Raw genomic sequence first — 9,979 nt, forward strand, 5'->3', positions numbered from 1 at the left:
TCCCCTGTGTGCTCTTCCAGCAATGCATAATGTCCAACGTGCAACTGCCTATCATCCACTCTCTACACTCTGACTCAAAAACATGCTCAAATGAACCTCACCTGAATACAGGCATAAATATGGGAATAAAGCATGAAATTTACTTTTTCGACATTCTGATTGCATATCATTGGAAAACTAAACATGATTTAAATGAGCGTATGATTTGCAGCTAGTGTGTCTTGTATGCATGGTTTTTCCAACAGGTTGCAGTATAGCTTCTGTCCTTTATTTTGGTAAAACATGCACACTTTAAGAGACCTGCTACTCACGTAACACATTCCCTGTAGCTTCAACAGCTCGTCGTTGACTAACAATTGGTGTATCATTTGCTTTCGGGACTTTTTGGCATTTTTTTTTTACATGCACCTGACATGAAGCCTTGCTTATAAGAAAACTGAAAATTAGAATATACAAAACAATACAAAATTTATTTACAGCACTCCACACTCTACAATACACAGCCTAAAAAATGAAAAGCTGTCACACATTCAAGTAATTACAGTATTGTACTTGTACAGCTCATCGCCATATCTGAAAGGTGGCACGGCCTTGGAGACCAAAGAAGAGAAATTAGTTATACAAAGCAAGGGAACACAAGATAGGGTCAAAAACCCATTCTCCAAGTGTTTGGCCCAAGATAACCCCAGCACCAGCAAAGCAAGCACCCACTGTTTTACCAAAGAGTACCCAACACCACTGAGGATTGGTCCCCAAATGCTCAAACCACTAGGCTGCAACTACAGTCAAGGGATGCTATGCGTTCAGCAGTATTACCAGTATCAAAGATTATGGAACTCAACGTCATTTAAATGGTAGTCGGCACCTGGGACAGAGCAAGTATTCCCTGATTCTCTTATGGACAGGGCAAAGGTAGTTATAGTGTGTGTAAGAATGATTTTACCTGTGCATAAATGCCTGCCACAGCTAGAATGTTCCCTTTATGCAGTCTACCAAAAAGCAGAAATGTTTGTCTCAGGAAGACAAGCCTTAAGCATTATTTCAGCAAGTCACTCAAGGTGACGGCTATCAGGCAAACCAGCACAGCACTTGAAAACTTCATGCTCTAAAAACAATTGTGGGGACACGCAAGCTCAGCATTTACCGCTATGACACAACAGCTTTTATGGCTCCTGTCTGCAGACCCTCATTCGTGTGAATCGACTTTGCTACTGCTAACACCTAGTATTTATTCTATGATACATATCAGTAGCGTATACCTGTAAGTTATCCAATTATGTGGAAGACCACTTGTCTAGATACCTATAAAGCCCACTCTAACCAAGCTGTACGGATGCGTTTCCATGGCCTAAGGGTTGCCTGTCTTATTACCCAAAGATCCTGCAAGGTTTATCACCTCACACATTCATCTCAAAGGTGAAGCCAGAGACATCACATTGAGTACTCGGCCATGTCACCTGTCTGAAATGTGCCCAAGATTTTCCCCTCACAACGTCACATTTTGTGCAGAAAAGAGGCTTTAACGTTGCTGCATCAAAAAAAAAGCAAGAAGCCAATAGCTGAACATCTACGCTACATTAGGCTCTGCTGGCTCGCAAGACATTTGACCACAGTGCCAACGGCCAAGTTATAGATGCAGCTGTGGCAGAGGCTGTACCACAGAAACAACAGACGAATGTGGTCAAGATAAAATGAAATCGCTTTGTTCACAAATTCTTCAATACATCATGAAAAAGAATGGCTCACTTATGGATAGTATGACGTCTACTGTGTTCAATAGGATTGTACCTTCAGGAAGTTATCTTTTGAATGCAATCTTAAGAATATATTGTGGTGTTCAATTTAGGCTGTACACATAGCAGACGTGCAAAATATGGAACACATTCTGAGGGTTAAATGCAGAGAGGATTGCTGAAGCTGATATAATAGGAAAGCATAGGGATACTAGATAACGTAGAAAACAAATGTGACAATAGGATAGGTGTAAGTGAAACTAGTGCAGCTGTCACTTATGAGAGCAAAAAGTTATACAACTCAGTGCTAGCACAATGGTACAAAATGTTGAAAAGTGATGATGAAACAAGTGTCCTTGAAAGTGCTTCCACATAAATCAGATGAAAGTGATTGGCATAAAATGTATGCCCCTTCCTTAAAATTCTCAATTTAAAGCTCACAAAGAACAATGAAGATAAGGCTACAAAAGCAACTAACAGAAAAAAAATAATGAAGCAGTTATACACAGCTGCAATCATTCGATAAACATCTCGAGTGATGAAGCCATGCTTCAGTGGCTTAGAGCATGAATATGTGAGCTTTACCAACCCTCTTTTAACATATGTGAGTGCCGGAGGGCATGTGGCAGCAGCAAGAATGTGTCAAGAAGCAACTGGCCCAGATAGCAGCCTCATAATAGGGGTATGGAAGGTCTACACACAACGCTATCATGGAGGGAGACATTTTATGGAACAAGATATGTAGCAATGCACAAAAGGAGCAAAGCATTTTGTAGAGCTGCAGTCAAAAATTTATGAAGGACAACCTTATCAAAAAGTTTTTATTTCATTCCTGCGCTTGTGCATCATTATTGTGACTATGTGTTATATAGTGAAACATGAAATGCCAAGCAATTTATCTCGTACACAAATGAATGCATTCTTTCCCTTGCAAAGCCACCTTCAAGAACTTTTTCCAGTGGGTGCACATGCACATCAATATCACCTAGTTACAAAACAGAGAAGTCAATAGTTGCCTTTGTGAAAAAACTGAAGAATATAAAAATGTTCATTGATAGCCGAGCCACACAAATGATGCAGAGGTTAAACAGGTTATCTGGGATCTTGATTAACATCACTACAAAGCATCAGTAATTGCAGTGCAAAATGAAACTGGCAAATTTTGCAATAGTGGAATATAAAATTGCCAAAATGGGTTGACAAGTTGGCGGGGGCCTCATTTTCCGTGCATACAACAATGAAAGACAATGACCACCAAATAGACGCACAAATTATCCTTGGGAAAACTAGTTGATTGCTGTTCATCTACATTCAGCATATGAAGGAAGCAATAGAAAACAAGCATAAAGGCAACCAAATACAAAGAAGCACAGCTCGCTTCACTCTGCAGTTTGTGGAAAAACACAGTGGGCACCTGACGTTTCACCCTAGTAGCACACAAGATAGGTGTAACGAAATGGACTCTGCTATAGAAAACAACTGCAGACACATCCACCAGGGTGCACGTATGTCAAATATTCTCACTGAAGTAGTACATCGCAGACTGCCTGCTTGCCACAAACACCAAAGTGAATTGTGAACTATTGGTGCACGCACGTCCTACTCAGAATGGCACTTCTGGAGGTAGAAGGAGAACGTTTTTGTACCTTCCTGTGTTTCATTGACATGAAGCACTTAATAAAATACGCACTGAGTTTAAGCGGAACACAAAAAAGCAAAGTATACAACAAAGAATGACAGCTCTCAGCAAGGGCCACAGCACTTGTAGAAGAATACACTCAGTATGTCTACAGATGGTAGACAAAAAATTATAGCACCAAAGAAAGGTTTGGTTTGGTTTGTGGGGTTTAACGTCCCAAAGCGACTCAGGCTATGAGAGACGCCGTAGTGGAGGGCTCCGGAAATTTCGACCACCTGGGGTTCTTTAACGTGCACTGACATCGCACAGCACACGGGTGCTTTGCTTTTCGCCTCCATTGAAAAGTGGCCGCCGAGGCCGGGATTCGATCCCGCGTCTTTGGGAACAATAGTCGAGCGCCGTAACCACTGCGCCACCCCAAAGCTGAACTTGGTTCGTGCACATGCTATCCACAAAATGTACACCAAAGAGATGGTTATATCTCAAAACCACAGAAAAAATTAAGACTTGGACGGCTTTTCAGCAGTATGCTATCGAACATGAAGCAGTAAGAATGTGCACATTGATCACTTGTGGCATATATCAAAATCATGAAAGCGAGTGAAAATCTCAAGTGCAGGTGATCAAGTTGTTCCAGTCCGATTTAATATAAATGTTGCATGTCCTCTTCCTTGTACTTGTTGATGTTCCTGCTGCGATTACCATTTGCAGGTGGCGTCAATGTCATGTGATCTGCACACACTACAAGCTGTAACGATCTTCAAAAAGAGCTGTCCATCTGCATAGCACTTCACATCTGATGTGGCCGTCCAGGGACAAGGCGTGGCCTCCCAGATTATACAAGCCTAGCAGAGAGGTTAATGATGTTGAATATGGCCCCAGGACTTCTCACCACATGATGACTCAGATCGGAAGTGCTGCAACGGCTGCACAAGGTCCACACGATCACCTGCAAATGTTTAGTGCCTAAATTATATGCAAATAAAATATCAAACACGCATGGCACAGGAACATTCAAAATCATCAATGCTGCAAGCTAAGCTGCGGTAAAGTGTAATCTATGAATGCAAGAAATGGTCAGTGCAATACCTAAGTGAACCATTTCCGTAACAGGTAAAGACGGGTTGGTGGCGGAAATTGTAGTGCGAAGGTTAACTTTTTCTATTTTGCAACTAAAGGAACGACTTATATCAGGCGATTTCACATGTCTTTCCTTTCTCGGTCGTCGAAACCATTAGCCAAGAAATCTTGACAACTACGAGCACACTCAGTTTTTTTTTTTTTTTAATTTTATTTTATTTATTTCAAAATACTGCAGGCCAATATTTTGGCCCAGGCAGGAGTGGATATACAAGGCATTAAAACAACAAATAATAAAAATCAAAACACGGGATTAGAGATTTTCGCCGCATGCGTCCTGTAAGTATTCCTTTAATCTTCAGTCATTTCCCGCCTGCGTACAACTTGAATGCGAATGACGCTGTATGAACAGTCACCTTTGCAGGTTTTCCTATTGCGCTTACCTCTGTGATGCTCGACGTGCTGCAGCATTTCCAGCAGATTGACCGCGTTGCCTTGCTGGTCGACACCCATCGAGAAGCCCGACACATTCCAGGAGCTCGTTGCTCGGCCGAACGAATACATTTCGTGCCATCCTACATCAGAGGCGTTCACCACTGCCGATTCCACCCGAAACACCAGTAGCTCAACAGTTCAACACTCCGAGCGCAGGGCAATTCTCGCCTCGGAGCTTGCAAAGCCGCCACACTACACTCCTCAGATCTGCCTGTACTGACCAGCTATCTTTCAAGACAATTTGACAGCATTGCTGTGCTGCAGCAAATCCTCGATCACTACTTGCAGACGACGAACGGCACGAAGACCACTCGTAAGCGTACCTTCCTCCATGGCCGCCGCCATTGCTGGGTTATTATAACCGCGCAGACCAATAATTTCTTACCATGGGAAGAAAGGGTTTGAAATAAGAAAGCAGTTAGCGCCGTCACGCGGCCGCACGCTTCTGCGCCCATTAGAGATTGTCTCAAACGTCCTTTATTTCATACGCGCTCATAATTTGCCTTTCTATTCCGTTTAAAAAGCCATACAAGGTGTATATAAAGTTATCCTTTTACTTTTAATAACAAGCTAAGAAACTACGGTAGGCTAACGGCTGCATAAATCAGCTTGCCTGTCGCCATAGTCTCATTAGCATAATTCGGGCACCTCGCCACTTGGCGAAATTATGGCGGCCAAACTAGGGTCCCTAGAAATATCATGGTAGAAGAACAAATGGTAGCGTAACTCCCATAGAAGCCTGCGTGTCGACTCTGAGCGAGGCTTTAGTTTCCCAGCGCCCCCTGCGAACTGTGAGGCACAACAAACACGTGACGTTGCTTGTGACGTCACAGTGACGTACTTTTGGCGGGGAATTTAATTGTCTTTTTACTTATGAACGAAAAACAAGGCCAACAACGACGGAGGTAGAACGATGCTCGGATAAGGCAGAAAAATGGACACCGTAACTGTTCAGCCAACTTTACTTGACATGGATTTCTACTGTCAAGTTTTACGTTAACTGAAATGTTACGGCATCTTTAACCACCTTATCATAGCATCGTTCTGCCTCCGTCGTCGTTAGCTTAGTCTTTCGTCGCGCGTGATGTAAACGCATTCCGGGGCTTATTTCTTCGGGCACGTTTGTGAACAAGGGCCTTCAAGTGAATTCGGCAAGCACATGGATAGAACCACATGGCTTGAGGCATTTCACTAAGGGCATAAATGAGTGAAGCTGCGCTGCACAGAAAGCCAGGCTTTATTAATTCACGATTACTTACATAGACGCTTCACGACAATGAAATCTAAGTGTAGGAGAGCGACCACCGCTCATTCGTCACGGTCTTCATGAAATCCTCGTGATAACGAAATGACCTGAGCGTAGGTCTCCAAACGAGACGCGGTGAGATTATAAAAGGGTAAAAGATCTTGCTAACAAACAAAGTATACATATCAGCGTCAAAGAACAACAAAAACAAACGAACGGAATAACTAGCGCTAGCGCTAGAACGCCAACCTGTAAGAGCTTAGGTAAGCAATTCAAATTGGGATTGCTAGTATTTAGAAGTTAATGCGTCTGAGAAGTGAAAATATCTATGATATAGCTTCGCTCCAATAAATCTTGCCCTGTTCATGATTCCCATATTTTACTCGCGCTTCATTTGCCACTGAAAGGAGTCAATGTGAGGTTACAAATTTACAACTTAAGCATTTAACATGTTCATGAGAAAGATCCCATTGACAATAGGAACATCACTGTAATAACAGCTAAAGCACATTCAGCGAACGTTGGTGGGGTAATACGACGCAGTAAGCAAAACACGCAGCAAGGGGAGCGGAACGGAAGGCTTTGAGCAATGCGACACGCTTCTTGGGGGCAATAAAATCTCACCTTCACCGCTCAATTAAAACATGCAGCGATACGCCGCTCATGCAGACGTGTATCCGTAAAACAAGCCACCACTTTTGCGACGTGCCTGCGAGGCCGAGCCGAGCCGCCGAGCTGTGACGCAGCATTGTCCCATCGTCCGGAAATGCGCACATGCAGCGGCACTCGGTTTCTCATCGAGCACAGACAGTCTTCGCCTTGCTGTAAAGCTCTACCACAACCAGCAGAATGAAATACTGACTGTTTGTTACAGATAACCCACTCTGTACGCAGCACGCAACGATGAACGTTGAACGGGAGCCGACGACACACCCATTACGCGGATGAAAAAAAGCTTATCTGAGCTTTGGGTATGCTTTGGGCAACTACGCAGCGGATAATAAGTGGCCGAGAGAGGCCGTTAGAAACAAGTTAAAATATTATTAAAAAACGTGACACGTTTTTTCTTACGCAAGAAACAAAAACTGCATTCATTCCTGAGCGCGAATATTATGTTTACTTTCTAGTTCTTTGGAGTTCTGGCAGATCTTATTTTTTGTGCGTTAGTAATTTGCCTCACAGTTCGCAGGAGTCCTCATCATCGAGTTGATGCCGCTGGCGGTAGGCAGCTGCACGCGTTTTCTTCCGAGTTGCGCGACCAGTTGTACATTGACCTTGGAAATATTGCTAGTCTGTCGTCCGCCGGCCGCGGCGGGGGCTGCCGCTGAATGATCGCCGCGGTGGCGCTGCGGTGAACCGGAGTGCGCCACTGCTGACGGAGCAGACGACGCGCGCGCCTGTGCGCTTCAAAATGCATTCGCTGCATGCTCATTGTACTACATGCGATGCCGCTCTTTAGTCTTTGATTTCAGTTTAGTCGTAATATTGAATTCGCAGCCGAGTTGTTGGCATAACCACGGATGCGACTTTTTCTTTTTTTTTTTTCGTGAGCGAAGTTTCGCGCGCATGCCTCTGAGCCGATGTAGAAACGAAGCTGCTTTTTATACCCTATTATCCTGCTGAAGCTACCGCCGTGCCGTATTGTAATGAAGACTTCTGAGGATTTTGTGCAAACAATTGCTCTTGCATGGAGGACTATACTAGACGCACATTCTAGGCTCCAAGGACCTTGTGTGCGAGCAACAGAGCGCTGTCGCCGGCGTTTTCATTCACGCTATAGTTTCATCTTAACTTCTTCGGACGTTTAGCTAAGTTATAACACGTATGTAGAACTAGAAACTTTCGGATGCATGCACAATTAAAGCACGCAAGATGGGAACCCGAGCCCTTCAAATCGCACCGCGCTTCAAGGCAAACTGCTGATAGGCATTCTTTGGTACTTAGGAAGCCTAGTAGCCACTCATCAGAATATGCCATCACTTTTGTTGACTTCCGTTTTGCAACCTCTAAAGCATATTTTAACAGCCAGCTGTTAGTTGAGAGGAAGGGCACTAACACTTCTTTCAAACTCTGTCCTTGAAGGTGTTCATTTTTCATTTCACCGAGAGCTTTTACCAGCTTTGCCACCTTGTCCTTCGTACGACAAACTGCTCGAGACATAGAAGTCTGTTTCTTAATTTTTTCTTCTTCTTGACAGGGTGTTCTGAGTTAACTTTCGCAAGTATTTGCAGGCTATATGCATGTTGCATCAGAAATAATGGTACAGTTCGTCGCAAATTAAGCAACGCCCATTGTAGGTGGGAAAGGTCTTGGTAATAGGCTTCAATCCGCTGCCAGGACACAAGCTGAGTTTCGCAATGTCCTGAATAAGATTAATTACCTCTTCTGTCGACTTTACAGCTATACCATTGACTTTGTTTCCTCGAATGCACACAGCAGCATTCATGGCAGCTTCAGCACTGCGATGGAACAGAACTCGCCGATGGCAATTGCCTCCGGAGATTCGTCCTCGCTTGAGTGGCACTATGCGAATGTTCATTGTTCAACATCAGAAAGATCGACATTTGTCCCCAGTGGCGGTGGCATGCAGCTTTCTGCATTCCTGGAGCAGGCTCACGTCACACGATCCACCACCGCTGTATTCTTCAACTGGCTCCATGATGCTTCAGGATCAGTGCACTTTTTTTCTTTCTCTGCAGGTCTCCCTGCTGACTGTTTTTGCTCGTACAAGTTGCGCTCCTTTCTCTTGAGAGGCAAGGGTTTCAACAAGTATTTTGGAGTGTCAGGAAACAGCGTTGAGATGGCATCCTTCGTGAGTTGCGTAACATCCCGTGGAATCTCAATTACCTTTACCTGTTTTAAAACTTCGCTCAATAAAGCAGGGTTTGAAGTGTCGCTCACAAACGTCGACACTAGCTTATTCGTGTTACAGTAATGTGAGGGCAACCCCGATCCGGATCATCCGATATTTATATATACCGATATTTATATCAACGTCCAGGATTTCCTGTCTGCAACTCACAAAATAATGAGGAAGATATTCACCACTTGTGGGTTTGCCCGCCACTGAAGCCGACAATATCGGCACCTGACGGCAGTGGGCCTTTCACCGAGCAACCCATCTTCGTACATTGCTTGCACGCAAGTGCCTTATCATCGTTCTCTCTTGAATTTTATTAGAACACAGCCAGTCTATTTTCTTTCATTTATTACGCCTTTTAATTTTCGTTTTGCATATTCCTTTATGCCCTAGCTGAGACAATAAACAATGTTATTGCCTTTGCAGCCGCGCTTGATGTTGCACTCCCACTCTTGCCTCTTCCCTGCGTCTTTCGGTGTCCTGAAGAGAGAACATTTCACCCTGCACGAGCGCTACCCGGTCTTGTACCCGGGCAAGAAACACGTGCTATCACGCTTACCCCGTTTTCTGGACATGACACGGTCACATATCCATAAAAAAGGCACACTTGCACACATGCTAGCTAATTTGCGCGCATTCCGGCTCGCTAGCGAAAAAAAAGTGCACGTGGTGCACGAGCCTTGTCACGGCACCAACGGATCATCGCGGCGCAGATTCGCGGCACAACCGCCACAGCACCACGTACACAACGCGACCACGCTCCGAATGCGTACAGCGCCCCCTGCGCTTTCATCCGGGAAGCGGCCAACCGGTTCCATAGGGAACCCCGCTCGGACGGCAGACTAGCAAATACTTCTAGGGACTCTAGCCAAACGTCAGCATTTTCGGTAATGGCGGCACGTCAGTTACGTCATGACGCGTCAATT

The 9,979-nt window shown here is 44.4% G+C and overlaps 2 long non-coding RNA genes across 2 annotated transcripts in view; both read right to left on the reverse strand.

The window, feature by feature from the left end:
* Positions 1-9,979, reverse strand: part of LOC146210123 (uncharacterized) — a 374,427-nt gene that overhangs the window by 123,261 nt on the left and 241,187 nt on the right. The gene's annotated exons all lie outside the window — the stretch shown is intronic.
* On the reverse strand, positions 452-5,332 carry LOC146210131 (uncharacterized). The gene is made up of 2 exons (XR_014708306.1): positions 4,896-5,332; positions 452-4,321 (listed from the first exon to the last, which is right to left on the reverse strand). It is a non-coding gene; the product is annotated as an uncharacterized LOC146210131 (long non-coding RNA).

This window comes from Amblyomma maculatum, chromosome 1, assembly GCF_055883805.1.
Source record: "Amblyomma maculatum isolate TAMU_Amacu chromosome 1, ASM5588380v1, whole genome shotgun sequence".
In the NCBI taxonomy this organism is placed as follows: Eukaryota; Metazoa; Arthropoda; class Arachnida; order Ixodida; family Ixodidae; genus Amblyomma; species Amblyomma maculatum.